Source organism: Diorhabda sublineata, chromosome 1 (assembly GCF_026230105.1).
Source record: "Diorhabda sublineata isolate icDioSubl1.1 chromosome 1, icDioSubl1.1, whole genome shotgun sequence".
In the NCBI taxonomy this organism is placed as follows: Eukaryota; Metazoa; Arthropoda; class Insecta; order Coleoptera; family Chrysomelidae; genus Diorhabda; species Diorhabda sublineata.
Genome location: NC_079474.1, coordinates 23,452,189 through 23,466,695, shown reverse-complemented (window position 1 = coordinate 23,466,695; position 14,507 = coordinate 23,452,189). Strand labels below are relative to the sequence as shown.

General features: G+C 31.4%; 2 protein-coding genes across 3 annotated transcripts in view; one reads left to right on the top strand and one right to left on the bottom strand.

Annotated features, from left to right (window-relative positions):
- LOC130451610 (protein couch potato) overlaps positions 1–14,507 on the bottom strand; it is an 889,684-nt gene that overhangs the window by 653,596 nt on the left and 221,581 nt on the right. The window lies entirely within an intron of this gene.
- Positions 9,335–14,507, top strand: part of LOC130451572 (elongation of very long chain fatty acids protein 7-like) — an 82,818-nt gene continuing 77,645 nt past the window's right edge. Inside the window, exons 1-2 of one of the 2 annotated variants that reach the window (XM_056790674.1) lie at positions 9,335–9,393; positions 9,454–9,547. The gene's annotated coding sequence lies outside the window, so the exon portion shown is untranslated. Of the gene's footprint in view, positions 9,394–9,453; positions 9,548–13,960; positions 13,983–14,507 lie in introns of those variants that run through there. The other variant, XM_056790698.1, reaches the window with a different exon arrangement.

The window sequence follows — 14,507 nt, the reverse complement described above, 5'->3', positions numbered from 1 at the left end:
AAATTGCCACTTGGATTGCTTCGTTATTTACGAGTCCCTCTCGCTTATGCACTTTATTGCAAACAGACCCTGTTGTGGTAAATTTCTCCATCAGTTGAATTATATACTTATGAGTTGCATGTCTTCCGTCATGTAATTCGTTAAATATTCTAGCAGCAGCTCTTGCACAATTATTATTTTGGTAGTATAAACCTACAATTTCAATTCTTTCTTGCAAAGAGTAAACCATTTCAGAGAAACAAAATAAATAATGTATCAAATTACACTATCAATAGTGACTACAAATTCTAGTTGACAATGTCAAACTTCAATAAAAATTAGAGTTTTTTGTTGTTTGGATTTTTAAATTAGAATAAATAGCACAGTTAAAAAGATTAAAGAGTTTAAACTGTTGTACAACCCATTTTAGTACAGGCAAATAAGGTGAAAGTAAATAATAAGTAAAATTTGTGCTCTTAAAAGAAAAATTGTTTATCTATTAAACTAACCACTTTAACCTACAAGTATTATACATTTTTGAAATCAGCTCAAAGAGGGGTATCCAAATTTTACATAAAAAATATGAAAAGTAATTTAAAAAAATAAAGGGGATGCTGCTAGGGGTGAGGGGGTGGCTTTTCTAGTAAGTTTAAATAAGCCATAATGCTTGCCCCTTCCAACATAAATTGACGTGTTTTTGGATTTTTTCTAAATACCAGTATTACAAAAGTTATTAAAGGTGGATACTTTTATCTGAAAAGCACTGTATGTACAGGTGAATATTTCATGTTCTTTTTTATAATGAAATTATTGATATATTATGTAAATATTTCCTATTATTATTAACAATACAGCAAATCTATAGATTTCAATAACCTAACACTATATTTGGTCTACATCATTATGTACCTCTATACTTTATGAACCTAATGTATATTTATTCTCTCATATAACTCATATAATAGATTGCTTTCTATATTGTCGGTTTTGAACGTGTTCTTGATTGATATTGTACATTCCGTAATTATGTAAGCCCTATAATAAGATTAGTTATTATAAGTTATTGTTAATAGCATAATATGCATAACATATATGCATAATTCCCTCTTTCGAACCGAGTCCCAACATCAAAGTTCATAAACTGGGAACTACGCTAGCGGTGTTATTCTCTGCCATCTTTCTATACACACAAAGTACAGAGAACTTAATTTGGTCCGACATTGTAATTCTCGGTAAACACTAGTAGAAGTACCAATTCAGCTTTACTTTACTAACATGGGAAAATTCATGTCGAATTGTTTCCGAAATTAATTTCAACGACTTAAATTGGAGTGAAATTGAATTCTTCATCATATTATGTCCGTGTAAAACGATAATATAGCGAAATGTTCATATTTCACTATCTTCTATCCAACGAGATGTTTGAAAAATTAGGCATGGATTAGACTAGTAATTCCCACCAAGAAATGGAGTATAGAAGTCTCACAAGAAAATTTTTAATGTTTGCCGCTTGAACTAGTCTCAAGCTATAATTCTTAATATCAACGAGTTTCCAGTTATTATATTATTTTCATTTTGCAGGGGAGCTACAATTCTGTCCATTAAGATATCATACAAGTCTTGAGACAGATTTTTGCAATTCTATTGCCATGCTCACCGATATTGAGTAATCAGGTGATTATTTACGGAAAATATTATACCATATTATACCATAATTATCAAGCCTTTCACTATAACCAACAATAATGGCAGCATTCTAAATTTCAGTTAACTGAAAAGGCATTCCATTCAAGTGAGCTCAAAATAATTATTGTATGATATGTTACTGATAATGACAGTTACATTTGATAGGAACTGTGATTTACGCAGAAAATGCTTTTTTTGTTAGCAGATATTCACTCTAATCTTTTCAACACGGTTTAATTGTAATAAAAGTGGTGGTATCTTTCTTGTCATCCTCCCCTATAATGAATCTGACGTTTGGAAATTGGATGATTATTTTGATTAGAGTACAGATTTAAAATTGGAAAATTTCATGATATCTGCAAATGTTTACATCAAATAGTGTAATAGTAAATGATTACGATCATCAATCAAGTTATTATATATTATAATTAATTGACTATTTTTAACTCAGAATTTCTGTTGCAGATATTATTTTAGTAAACTCTACCATAGTATATTTCGCTAATTAGTTACGATGTCTTACAATCAAGTAATGAGACTGATGAAGGAAAAATTATTATGATAACATTATTCAGTGACAATAATTTCCACTCAAAGTAATTCCTTTTCTGGAAGTTGCAGGCGTTGTAGCAATTGCGGAAGTCTTTGACCACATTTATTTGAATGTGCTCTATCTATTCAAAATACGTTTCTTTTACGACGTTTTTGATTTTGATGAAGAAAAATAAGTTGCAGCTCTATATGTCTCCCTAATCGAGTGTCTGTGGTAATACCGGAAATCTTTTTAGATGCTAAAAACTTCGTCAAACAGTATTACCCTCGACGTGTAGTGGCAGGGTTGCAAAATGTAGCACTCAGTTGTTAGATAATTTTGAGCGCATTCTGTTGACCATTTTTTAGGTTATACATGTGGAACAAATTCTTTATTGTTCACCTCCTGGCTGTCTAAGGATCAGATGAGCATGGTTTTCACTCACAACTAGCCCATGTGATAGGTTTTGGTCTTGAATCATTTGATGATACGCACTGTTGACTCGATTTTCTCAGAGTCATACTGAACAAACATCGTCTACTTGCTCCCTCTTCTACGATTGACATTCGATGTCCTTTTTCTATTCTAAACGGTTCATAGCTTATAGTTCATATACGGATTTTGAATGTTCTAAGACCATTGAGGACATAGGTTCCTCGTCCCCTACTTGAAATTAGATAAGACCGATGTCCTTTGAAAAGCCAATCAAGACCTTTGGCTTGTACCTTTTGAAGTCACTAGGCAAACTGTGAGGCTTTCCCAAGTATCTCAACTCTGTATATGTGTATTCTGGGCAATCACCAATAAAGTGGTCTACATTTTCTACCCCCTCCATCCACCAGCGGCGTTCGGGGTCGTCCATAATGCCCATAGTATGGAGATAGCTTCTTAGATGATATTTTTTGCTTAAAAGGCTAGTCACAATTAGTTCAATAGTCTGGTAAGAGCGACAGAAGCTCTATGTGTGTCGTAGTTTGTTTTATTCCAGATGTTTGTATCCACCTCCATAAAGTCTGCCTCGCGAGCAGATTGTTAAAAGACGTAATAGCAGCCCTTTTGTTTTCATTAAGAATGAGGGTCATTGATGGATATGCTAATTCCAATCTGGCTAACGAGCGCGCCTCGTCGTTGTCTTTGTAGCCGAATGCCATTTTCCGTAATGGCTTGTATGGCAGCTCTGCTGACTGAGTGTATTGACATGACTGTGTTTTTATAGCAACAATGCAGTATCACACATTCACATTCAATCATATCATGTTCTCCAAACCAAAAAAAAATTGCTTATTCTAAATTGGCCTCTACAGACGCCTGCTCTAGCTAAGCCATTAATCTTAGAACCATTTTTAAGTGGATCCATTATTTAGTATTGCGAGCTCATAGTCACCAGTTCATTGTTTTTTATCAGTGATCAAAGAGAAACTCTTTTTATAATTTACGGTATGTAAGTTTGATTTTTTTTATCAACCCACCGCAAGTAACATATACAATTGGAAAATTATACAATTAGATTCAAAAATGTATTATTAGTATTAGAATACCATTGACCTTTTTGTTAGAAATTAGATATTCAACGATCAACACACAATAGGGATTATTAACTGACACGTTCTATATTAGTTCACATACCTATTTTTATTTTCATGTTAGAAGTGTAGAATAATTGTAAGGAACGTATTATTGTCACATTTTTACGAATCCATTAGAATGTTCAATCAACGACATCATTAGCAATCGATATTTCAAATCATATATTTCCAAATATTTCCACACTTGATGTGTACAAAACGCAGAATTTCTTATTGAAAACCCATTATACGAAACGGACAGATAAACAATATAATGCGTTGTGAATCCTCATGTATCTAGCAGCAATGTAGCTATCGATTGCAACGTCAATAAAAATAGTTTTGAAGATATTGAAGGAGAATATATTTCACTCATAAGGAATTCAATTGGACCTAACAGAATGATCCAGACAGAGTTCTTCACATTGCAAAAATATAATAATTTTAAGACAAATTTCTACCAATTTTAAACATTACCAAATATATCAGGTCCTGTTCTAAATCCCAGTTTATTTCGTGAAGATCAAAATTCCTAAAAAGATAATGTATGGGATAGTATATTGGATAATTATCTTGTAGGTTAAGATAGCGAAAAATACCCCGATAAATTTTATTCTAAAATAACAGCAGTAATAACTGGTATAATTCATCTACAAGACCTTCAAGATGCCAATAATGACATTGTGCTCTCCAGGTATGTAATTTTTTAAATCTATACTCGACATCACCTAACTTCCACATTGGATTTTATTCTGTAAAGTGAATAAAATCAAACCAGAAATTATTGATGGATTTGGTTAGAGAATGAAATAATATCACTTAATAGTATGTTAGAGAAGGATCATAAACTAGGTTATAATACTGCTACCTGATACTTTTTAATAATTATTTAACCAACAAGCGCATATTTTTCGAAAGTGGAATTAAATTCATTAATCACCAGCAAATTCCACAATTATGAACACAAATCACCAATAATGACAGCGTTTTAGCTTGACGTTATTCTATTTTGATTTCCTTCATTATCGCCTAATTATGCGCGAGCTAAAAAATGTGGTATATCGCATATTATCTGACAATTTAATCCTGAGAAGCTTTATTCAGGATAGGTGTCGCATTTACTCATACTCGAATATAAGGAATGTACTGAAAATGCTTCAACTGCAGAATTCCACAGGAACACATCGAAATTTCTTCACTCTATCATAACTAACAACAACACTAACTCAACATTGGGAACAAACAAACAATTAAAACTATAGACTGAAAAGAGTTAATCAGCTATAAAAAAGGCTGAGGCGCTAGATCTTCTACAGGTTACTCTATGGCGTAACTTGAACAAATGATGAAATTCATAGGTCAAATATTTGTTTGGTGACGACAACAATTGATGGCTTTTTTGACGAGTTGGACAATCTTTATTATGAAAAGAGTAACGAAATGTTAAAACACAGATTATGAGAAATGGAAGGAGATGTTGTTGCCAAACTGAATTTAAAAATTGGATAACCCCGTCCCAATCGTCGTTTGAGCTGATCACGTGTTTTATTTTCCAGATTGATAAAAGTAATAAGAAATGGGAATTTTGAATAAAGGATCTAAAATCATTTCAGTTAAATGAACAAAAAGCTAGATTTTCACATGGATGCTAGGAATAAAATTATAATGAGAATGTGAACTCCAAAATTTCATCCATGTAATTTTTTTTAGGTGAAGCCAAATTTCCAAGAAATTAGTTTTTTGTATATTTTAGCGAAAAAGTTAGTTTTATAGTAAAAGTACAAATAGATCATGCAGATATTTTCCAAAATTTTTTTATCTAAAACTTTTTCTTTAACGCATATTTTTTACGTGAAACTATTAGTAGATAAGACTAATATATTTAAACAGTAACTCTACGCATATGAACTGTAATTTTAACGATGTGACCTTGTACAATTGTTCAATTGCGTATGTGGTAATGCCCGCAAACCTGCTTATTGTTTAAGGAATAGCGTTAATCTAGTAAGTTTCCTAGCAGTGAACACATTCTTATTATTTGAATTGGCGTTGTATTCAGTTCAAAAATTTTGTCACAATGGCTTCATTTGTAATAACGCACTGCATTGAAATTATTATTGATCGTCGCCTAAAAACCTTGACCCACAAGGTTACTGCAGTTTAAAGGCAACTTAAAAAGGAAAGAGCCAGTAAATTCGAAATTATTTGAAAATTATTTTTATTATCTATTTTAGAGACATGGGAGGTATGGAAAGAAATGAGAACAAACAATTTGAATCCCTAAGTCACTACACTCTGATTCAAAGAATCTGTTTTCAATGTAATTTAGTCTCGTTCTGATAATAAAGCGAAAGTTTTTCTAGTTTTCATAGGGTTTAAACAGTTGTTATTGAAGCTAGGTACCTATCATAATAATTATCCCTTTCTTGTTTTGCGTTTGAATCTGTGTATGAACAGCTCAATTCTTGTACTGCTTCAACAACTTACTACTCGTTGTTCGAATCGCATCATCGCTATGATTCACCTTCCTGGGGGTCTTGTAGTTTGCACCTCTTCGAATCAATCTCCAAATTATAGAAAATAACTATTCATTATATCTATGGTGAGAGTAGTAGAACACATAGCGAATTTTATTAAAAAAAAAAACACAAAATTCTTGCTCCCCTTGAACTTTTCCTTTTAGAATCTGTTTGTTTGGTTCGCAAACACTTTCACAACTCAACTGAGAGAACCATTCATGCCTACCCTACTCGAAGAAAGAATTTGAACATTTACTTAACTATACAGACTTCTTATCTAGTAAAACATTCCATCATCTTCAATGCCAAAAAATTATTCAATCAGCTACCTTCAGGATTAAAAATGGCAAATACATTTGATAAGTTCCGAATGTAATTTCAGACATGGTGAGGCAATGAGGGTTTAAGCATAAATCCATCAATATTTTACTGGGAGAAGCGAGTATGTTCCACAGCACCTCAAAATGAATAAAGTTAAGCTAACGCTTGAGTCGGATAATAAATATCTTCATGACTTTTAAACAGAAACTTGTTATGAGTCACGAAGTGATAAGAGGAACATGGAACCTAAAACCTCTAAAGAGCAGGATGCACAAATCTATTATTCAAAGTATCATAAGCAATGAAGTTTGCATATGAAGGCAAAGAACAGAAAAATTGAGGAAACGTCCATAGACAAGCTGCACGGGGGGGGGGCCTGAAAAACCACTAAAAGATATATTAGATTTATTTATATGGTTCCTAGTGATCTAATTGAGAAAAGTAAGGTACACATTGACATACTTGAGGATGCAATGTCTTCCAAATTATGCTTTATCGAAAACACGAGAGCAATTCGACAGCAATGAGCAAATGTAGAAATTGCTTTCTCACGAAGCTCATTAGTGTTGGGAATAGGAAATGGATAAGTCGGACAGTATTAGACGACCCGAAGTTCTAGCCAGCTAACCCAATGTGCTCAAAAACTTCCTGGCAAAAACATACGACATTCGTTTAGACGCAGCCTATTGCAAATAAAATAAAGCGACAATGGCAATGCACAGAAATCTCTGCCCAGCCTTGAAACAAAAGATTTTTTTGTTATTCTACTAACTAGACTCGAAAGGTCCTATTATCAAGTAAAGTTCATGTAAATGAATTACTACATGAATAACATCGGAAAAACTTTCGGTAACTCTTGTATTTTTCTTTAATGCGTGTGCAAGATTGTTCATCGATACAAATTACGGTACATATATTCACGTTTCTGAAAACCAGAAGTCGTAATCCAAGTAGACCCCAGACATGCAGCTCGCTTCAAAAAGTCGTGGCATTTTGATGGGTTAACAGAAAATGGCACATAATAGATCAATAGGTCAGAGTATTAGCAAAATCGATTCACGGCCTTTATGCCATAGCTCATTAATGGTATTCCTAGTATTCATATCAAAATTCAGTTATTGGGAATTTATGTAAAGGTGGAATTCTGACTACATCATGAATGCAATATCTCACTATATCTTTTTTCAGAAAAAACTACAGGGGTGTAGTTATTACCAACCAGAGGATTGAAGAGGCAGGTACAAATTTGTATTATTATAATTGAATGAAAAACATTGACTTGTCCCATTGCTTCATTCATAACAATATAGAATTTATCGGTTTTTTCATTTATGCATGTAACTCTTCATTACCAGCATTGAGTTGTTTGATTGTGAACTATTATTGGAATGAATATATTAACGCAAGTTATGATACACCATGAAATGCCGAAACAAAACAAATAATGTATTATTAAAATGAATTATTTAGTGCTTAATTTTATGGAGCGAATATAAATTTCACATCAATTTATTCGTATAGAGAGCTATAAAATACATTTTTGACATATACCTAGGGATCTAGAGACTAAGATGGATTATTAGAAAACGTTTTAATCCCATTCACTACTGTCGAAAATTACAATGGTTGTTGCAAGTTTAAGTTTATGTGAAATATAATATCAAAACAATACGAATTCCTCATCCTATCTAGCCCCATGAAATACTCACATATTTCATTCTCTAAGTGATTATATGACGACATTTGATATTATTATGATAATTATTGTGGGTAAAGTAGTACGCAAGCCAAAAGAAGAAAGAAAAACAATAACAAATGGAAATAACCGAATGGAGTATCATTAATAACATCTATAAAACAGAACATTGAATGCTCATATCAAAGCAGGCATAAAAAGGTAGAACCAATAGTACAAAACATTGACGAAGGTATAATTTTTATTTTTCGTTATACACCGCGAGCAAAAAATTCGATTCTGACAACAACCATTTCATGCTTTTTAACAATGGTGCTAAATAGAGGTAAATGTCCCCTATAAAGTTAAAGTTATCAACCTGACTCACCACTATTAGTTATTCATCAAACGTCAATCGATACAAATCTCCCTTAACAACAATTAGGAACTCTACCTGAAAATTGAGAGTACAAGTGATAAAACTACTCAAGCGGTCACCCTCTCGCAACTAAACCCAAAGTGAGCGAGAAGTGGCTGGTGCACTTAATATGAGTCAATCTGCTATTTCCAGATTTAACCGTTGTTAAAAAATTTACCTCTACACATAAAGTATTTTTTGTCTAAGTATAAACCTACCAATTAGGTAGAAAAGGAAATGTGCAGTAAATACAAGCAATTGGCATGCAATGAACATGTTCAAACAACACACATTTGTTTCACTTGCATTGAACAACTAATGGAAGAAGACTAAGACTAGGTTCATATATATTTAAGTTTAGTTGTTTTTAAAAATGTTAATTCTCTAAAATAGATTATTTTCTTTTTTACATCAGGGTTTTCGACTAATAATAACGTGTGTCGTAAAAAATACGCCAAGTTAGTACTTATGTACGAACTGACCTTCCGAAAGGTTAAATCCGTTTAAAATTTTCCAAACATAACATTAGTAGCATCAATTTCAGGGTTGAGTGGATCCCACAAATACGGTCCTGAATAAGTGCCTGAGGTTTTATATGTTAATAAAACTGTTCTGAAATTCTGTTTTAATTGGAATTTTAGAAGATAAAAAAGTAAAATAGGAGTAGGAAGTGATTTGAATGGAATATCCATCACGAGGTAATATAATTGGATTTGTGTGTAGGTATACTTTTTATATTTAATGTTAAATATTTTCAGAAGAATATATCAAATAGAAAAGTTTGATTTTATGTACAGATGAAGTAATATGAAAAGTAAACAAAAGAAACTGAACCCAAACGTCAAACTGTAAGTATGTATATGATGTTGCATTTTTCCAATTACAAATAATGATACATTTGCATGAATAACTGAATATACAGTAAGGATTTTGTGAGTGTTAATAAAAAGAGGTCCATAATAAAATAATGTATGTTCAGCTAACTTAATAAGAAAATGTTAAAACACACGAATTAATTCTATGTTGTGATGAGATGAAATTTTTTCCTTATTCGGACTGCTCTTCCGATTATATGATTATTGAGGGACGAGAAGAAAACCGGTTTATAAAAAAGTACGTTATTTAATTCCTTTCTAATTCTGATATTCCTTTTTTAAATCTTAAATATTTGCTGACCTATTCCAGTTAGACGTGTAGAAAGTGATCTGATGATGTTGAGCAAAGGAAATATGCTACAAACATTTCTTAGAGATATTACCAGCCAGCCGTTACCACACAATCTGTACTGACTAACTGATATTTATGGAATAATTCAGTCACTTGGGTAAAAACATTAACTAAATATCTCTCAAGACATATTACCAGAAAAGAAGATAAATTTTCAAGATGCTACATCAATAACGAACTGGACGAATGGCTTAAGAATCAGATGGATTATAGGAGAAACACTTCAGACCCAAGATGATTCAAAATATTCATGGACATATCAGCTAAAAACTTTTCCTGTGATGACCAGAAACGGCATCAAACTGGTGGTCGCTCTTCTGACAGGCTACTGCTTCATCAATCATCACCTTAAGACTATGGTCATGTAAGAGGACGACAACTGCAGATTCTACGATCAAGCCATGGAAATAGCAGAGCATATATTCTGCAAATGTCCTGCCCTTTTCGCTAAAAGGCTTGATTACAGCAAAGAAATGAGATATAGAGTTTCTTAAAAAATATCTTCTACCTAGAAATTATAAAGACTGATATTGAGCATTCTACGCTCTTTCAATAGTGACAATAATTTTCGCTAGTCATTTTATTTTTATATTGAATATTATTTTTAATCTTACAATTTGATTAATTGATACATTTTATTTTTCAACTACAAATTAGAAATCTGTCTATGCACCAATATCCGATAACTATTTTCTTTCGTATCTGAAACGAAAATAACACAACCATATTTATTTCTCCTGGTATCATGCTAAAAAGAATGCGTCGGTTTCCTTTTCTGAGAACTTCATGTCAACAAATTTTGAAAAGTGAAATAATTTATTCTAGTGAACATTTAATTCAACTCAGATACAAAATGTTTAGCTTTAAAAAAATAGAGTACCTATAAATATTTTAAAGTTCTATATCAATATCTAACCTCCAATTTATTCGTTTATTGTGATTCCTTAAAAATTATAATACACTAAAAAGTATTTTGTTAATCAATGTTTGTATTGTAAAATGTTATTAAACTGTTTTTAATTATTTTTCTCAGGAAATTGACGTATGATGAGTAATTAATTATCATTTACACAATGTATTATTGTTACCGGTTTCTACATATTTCTTTCACTAATGTTAGGAATTTAATTATGACGGAATTTTTCTATTCTATAATTTGACAAATTTCCTTTCCATTTGAACAGCCACATAATATGTTCAGCTACAAGACCATATTCAAGCTAAGCTCTAAGTAATATGAAACAAACTATTATTTTAAATACAAGGTGTGTTGATCTTATTACAGGGTGTTCCCGAATGTTTTGCCATATCAAAGTAACATTATTTTTTATTGAAACAAGTAGTTTAAGGGGTATTTAAAAAGTACAATATAAGAAAAGCTCAAGAATGAAGATCTGTTGCGGCCCAAGCCTACAAATAGTAGTGAAATTTCTGAAAAATGATTTATTTCCTTAATATTCATTGAATATAATATGAGGTGACTCAAAATATTAATACTATTATTTTCTCAATTTTCTTTCAAATGAATCACCCTGTATTTTATGTTAGTATCAGGGAGTACTATCAAGATACTTCTTTTTTTATCAAGCAGTGTCTATACTTGGAATTAATAGTTTTTGAGATATTTTAATATTTCTGTCCAAAACATTTTATACCTATATTTCATTAAACAATTAATTGTAAGTTGGTTATAACTTTCTGTCAAAAATTAATAATTGACAATGGCATTATTGTTTTGTATGTAGCGGTTTGTTTCAGTTGATTATGAAAAGTATGAATAATTCAAAACTGTAACAGACGAAGGTGGAATTAATGTTTTGCATGTAGTTACTGGAAATCCACACACAAGTGTTAGGCGTATTTCCAGCGAACAAAAATGCAAAATTATATTGAACAAAAACAAAATGCGTTCCTACCACATTTAATTGCAACGGGAATTAACTGAAGTTAATTTAAAAAAAAAGACTAGCCTTTTGTAGGTGGACTGAACGAAAAGTTAATCAACACAGAGACTTTTTCGACTATGTTCCATTTGGAGAAGAAGACACGTTCAATGAAAATGGTTATGTCAACAGGTAAAACTTCACATAGTGACACTCAGTCAAACTAGATGGTCGTTGAATGCGTGGAAAAGTATGGTTGGTGAATATTTAGTAGGATCATATTTTGCTGAGGAACATTTAAATGCTGAGATGCATTTAGATTTTTTATTGAACCAATTACCTCTTCTATTGGAAGAAGTCCCAATTCGTACACGTCAAAAAATGTGGTCTTTGCATGATTATGCGCATGCTCAGGCTAATCAATTAATTGATGGTGATCTTAATGAACTATTCTCTGGAAGATGACGCAATGGTTCAGAACACTGGCCAAGAAGCTCACCAGATTTCAAAAAAATGGACTAATTTTTTCTGGAATCGCCTTAAAAATGAAGTGTACAAAATATGAATGAATTTCATATGGTTTATATATAAATTATCTCTTTCAAGCATGCATATTGTCTTTGGAATAATTGTTTGCTATTTCATCACTATAATTTATTTATAGGTAATATACTAGTTTTTCTTTGTATTTCAAATACAACCTCCTCAGTACCAAACAGCAATAGTAAAATGTCAGTTTGTGACCAATAAATCATAGCCAACTCACAATTGATTGTTAAATGATTAGATATAGATACATAACCATTGTTTTTTGAAAAATCAAAATATCTCAAGAAGTAATAATTTCCAGAATTTTCAATACTACTTGAATGCTCTTGCCATAGCAGATCTTTATGTTGGAATTTCTCTTACATTGTCCTGAGTATTGAACGATTTTTATGGATAATAAGTTACAACTTTTTAAATACCTAGTAGAACACATTATATTCTTATTTTATCGTAATGGGTGATTCGAGATAATTCCCAATATGCAATCAAATATAGGGAGATCTATTGAAAATATTGTTTGATATGGCCCATAATTCTGTAACTTTTAAGATTGTGAATCATTTCAAAAATGAAGACTAATGTTGGCTATTGTCCTTCAAATTTTCAAATTAATATCTGAAAGGACAAAGGAGGCACTGAATTTAATCACTCTGTTTATTCTGAGAATGAATTTTAATACTAGAGTTTTTCGTAATGGTATTCGTTTCAAATATTGATTCTAAAACTACCTTCATAGAAATCTCACAGAACCACTCCTATCAAATTACAGAGATATCCATGTTGTACGCAATCTAAATAGTCAGGTGATGAAATTAACAAAACGACAGTATACAGAAAACTTTTGTTTTGGATTACTTACTAAGCGTTAAATTAATACATCGGACTATTGGGTGATGAATTATATTTCTCTAGTTTGATACCGAATGATTTACTTATAATATGAAGCCAATCACAGTTTGTTCAATGATGTATGTCATATAAATAACGTTCTTTTTAATCTATGGATTGGAAATACAAAGATTGATAAATATAATGTACGGAATTAGGTTTCATCGTGACTTATGGTATTGTGACCATGACTGTTCTTAGTATTTGAGCCAATTCCAAGTGTATCCCTGATTTTAGATGTCCTACACCCACCTTTACTGTAAGCTCAAGCAAAGAAGTGAATAACAAGAAAATTATTGAAAATATGAAACTGTCTTCTTCAGCATATGGAAAATGAGCAAATTTCGTCTAAAGCTTTTTGAATAGCTTTACATTTTAAGCTGTTTTATATTGTAGAATTATTTTGTCATTTCAGTTAATTTCAATTTAATCTTCTTTTAACTACTGTCAACATAATTATAGTGAATTGTGAATTATAAAATTATGATAAAACTATTTTTGGGTCTTGAATAAATGTGAAGATTCCCAAAAATATTTAAAGTTCGTCATTTAGGAAATATTATTAATAGGTAATTAATAAGTGCATACGTTCTACTGTGGTCATGAAAATAGTTTTATTGCTGCTTTTTTAGTGTTCGTGTGGTAATTGGTTCGTTGGTTCAACACTTATTTGTTATAGACTTTTTAGTAAAGTGAAAAGTGTACAGTTTGTATATTATCTTCTACTTCATTGATATTGGGTAAGTCGTCAACTTCAAATAACCATTGTATCAAACTCGTGTTGTTAGAGAAAATATATTATAGAGATATTTCCATACATAAAATGAAGTAGGCTTTATTATGTTGCCATAACTGTTTCTTTGAAGAAATTCTTGTGAAGATATTCTGACGAAAACCAACTAGAACTCAATAAAATAGCTATTTTCATATTTTCAATTAGAATTGTGAAATCAAATGTTTTGAAATAGAATTTTTTCCAAATAAAAAATTATACAGGGTGTTACTTAAATCATTTGACAAAATTAAGGATATGATTGCTCGTATGAAATCACGATGGGTCCTTCTAATAACAAAATTTCCTCAGCCCACCCGACATAACACCCTTAAAAGGTGGTGACTGAAATTAAGTTTCTATTTTTTTCTACAATTTCAGTAATACTAGAAACTTGAAATTCTGCAATTAACGTGCACTCGTAAAAGATTAAGCAGTTACCGACAAAAAAAATTAACAACCTAATTTATAATTTTATTAATAAATTGACTGG